A 2,306-nucleotide genomic window follows, 5' to 3' on the forward strand; every position below is an offset into this window, starting at 1 on the left:
TCTGCAACCCTATAGGTGGAACAACATTATGAACTAACCAGTACCCCCTGGAACTCGTGTCTCTAGCTGCATATGTATCAGAAGATGGCCTAGTCGGCCATCAGTGGAAAGAGAGGCCCATTTGTTGTGCAAACATTATATGCCTCAGTACAGGGGAATGCCAGGGCCAAGAAGTGGGAGTGGCGGGGTAGGGGAGTTGGGGGGGTGGAGACGGTATGGAGGATGTTTGGATAGCATTGGAAATGTAAATGAGGAAAATACCTAATAAAAATTATAAATAAATAAATAAATAAATAAATAAATAAATAAGTAAGTATGATTAATTGGGTAAATTTGAAAGATCTGATTCCTTCCCAGTTTGCTCCAAACTGACTTTTTTTTCTCTAAATATATATGTTTTGCAGATCTAACATACCAAATGCCAATCTTCTGACCAAAGAACTGATCATACACATTCATGAGGAAACCTAAGCTGTCTGGCTATTAACTTTTCCTGTACAAGTTTGAGACCTGAATTTGACTCTGAGCACCCACATGAAAGGCACTCACATGTGATGATATGTTATTGAAGCAGAAGGAACCCTAGTGCTCAGTGGCCAGATAGTCAAGGCTAATTGGCAATTTCAAGGTCGAGTGAAAAGCTCTGACTCAAAAAGTGAAATGGATTGTTCCTGAGCAGATGCTTAAGGTTGATCTCTGGTCTTCACATTTATAGGCAAACATGTGCAGACACACTCATACACACACCTACAGATATAATAGTATCATATACATATGCATACATATATGCACATACAAGTATGCGCTTGTATACATATATACATACACATACACATCTGTATTCACATACATACACACACACACAGAGTGCATTGTGTGGCAGCAGAGGATCTAGTGCGGAATGGAGCAGACTTCATCTTCCCCCAAGGAGCTTCTGCTTCTGTATCATGTACCACCGAGTTCTAGGATTTGGCTCTGATTTTCACGTGAGCTCAGAGTCTATAATCTTAAGTCAAATGAAATATCCCCATGTATTCTTGACCCTCTTGTGTCTCACTGCAGTGGAAAGCCCAAAGCTCATGGCTGTTCGGGATTGACCTCTTCTTTAAAGACAGCATTTTGTTCATTTATTGTGAGTTACAATGAACCATATTTAGATTGTTGAGATTCACTGCCTCAGTTATTCCTAGAATTACTTGTCAATTTATCATTTTAGGTAAGAGTACAATTATCACTTCTTTCAAACCATATCCTATACCATAAAAGTCCAAATCAGCAGTGAAAGGATATGAAGGGCAATACTGACTGCCAACTTGACAGACTAGGCCAATCACAGGGTACATCCGTGAGGAAATGCCTAGGATGGGTTAACTAGATGTGAAGTTCCATCTTACATGCAGGCAGCACTATTCCACAGCTGGGGTTCCAACCTGAATAAAAGGGATACAATGTGACCCATTGTCTCACACTCCAGACACCCTGCCTTGTCCTCCATGATGGGCTGTACACATGAACTATGGGCCCAAATCAGTCCTTCCTTCCTTCCTTCCTTCCTTTGTTCTTCTGTGTACTTTGTCCCAACAGAGGGAAGAATGTAGTGCACAGTGCACAGTGCAAATCACATGAATTGTACAAAATATGTTATCTCTGAGAACATCTGGGACATGTTATGTATTAGGTGGATGAAAATGCAGAAAGACAATAGGTGTACAAAGAACCAGAATGGGAATTCCTTCCTAGGTTTCTCAAGGCCCTGGTGCTATCACATTACTTCTGTGTGGGGGTCCAGCACCCTTCTTGTTGAACAAGACTTTCATTTCTCCTTCTACAAAGAGAAGAAGCAGTTTCTAACATCAACACTAAAATGTGCACTTGGTTTTCATGAAGGATGACCAACAAGGTAAAGTCCATGGTGGTCCGTACTACAGTGCGAAGTGCATGGCCGCCAACTCCCTCATCCACCACTCCAAGGGCTCTGTTGTTTGTGTGCGTCTTCCAGACTCCAACCCCAAGCCACCAATATGCTGGAGCCAGGTGACATGTAACCATGGAAGAAGAGAGGACATTTCTGAGTCCTGGGTCCTATGTCCAGCTGTGCTTTCCGAGAAAGGGCTATGTTCAGAGGGAAGCCCAGTGGACAGAAGATGCTGGTAACTGGGGTGTCATTGAGGGTTATACTGATCCTTAGAAGCTTAGCCTTGAGGCTCTGTCTTTGGAAACAGAGAAAGAAAGAAAGAAAGAAAGAAAGAAAGAAAGAAAGAAAGAAAGAAAGAAAGAAAGAAAGAAAGAGAGAGAGAGAGAGAGAG

The 2,306-nt window shown here is 42.0% G+C and overlaps 1 protein-coding gene across 1 annotated transcript in view; it reads left to right on the forward strand.

Annotated features, from left to right (window-relative positions):
* Dpp6 (dipeptidyl peptidase like 6) overlaps window positions 1-2,306 on the forward strand; it is a 927,623-nt gene that overhangs the window by 49,358 nt on the left and 875,959 nt on the right. The window lies entirely within an intron of this gene.

This window comes from Mus caroli, chromosome 5 (assembly GCF_900094665.2).
Source record: "Mus caroli chromosome 5, CAROLI_EIJ_v1.1, whole genome shotgun sequence".
Classification (NCBI taxonomy): Eukaryota; Metazoa; Chordata; class Mammalia; order Rodentia; family Muridae; genus Mus; species Mus caroli.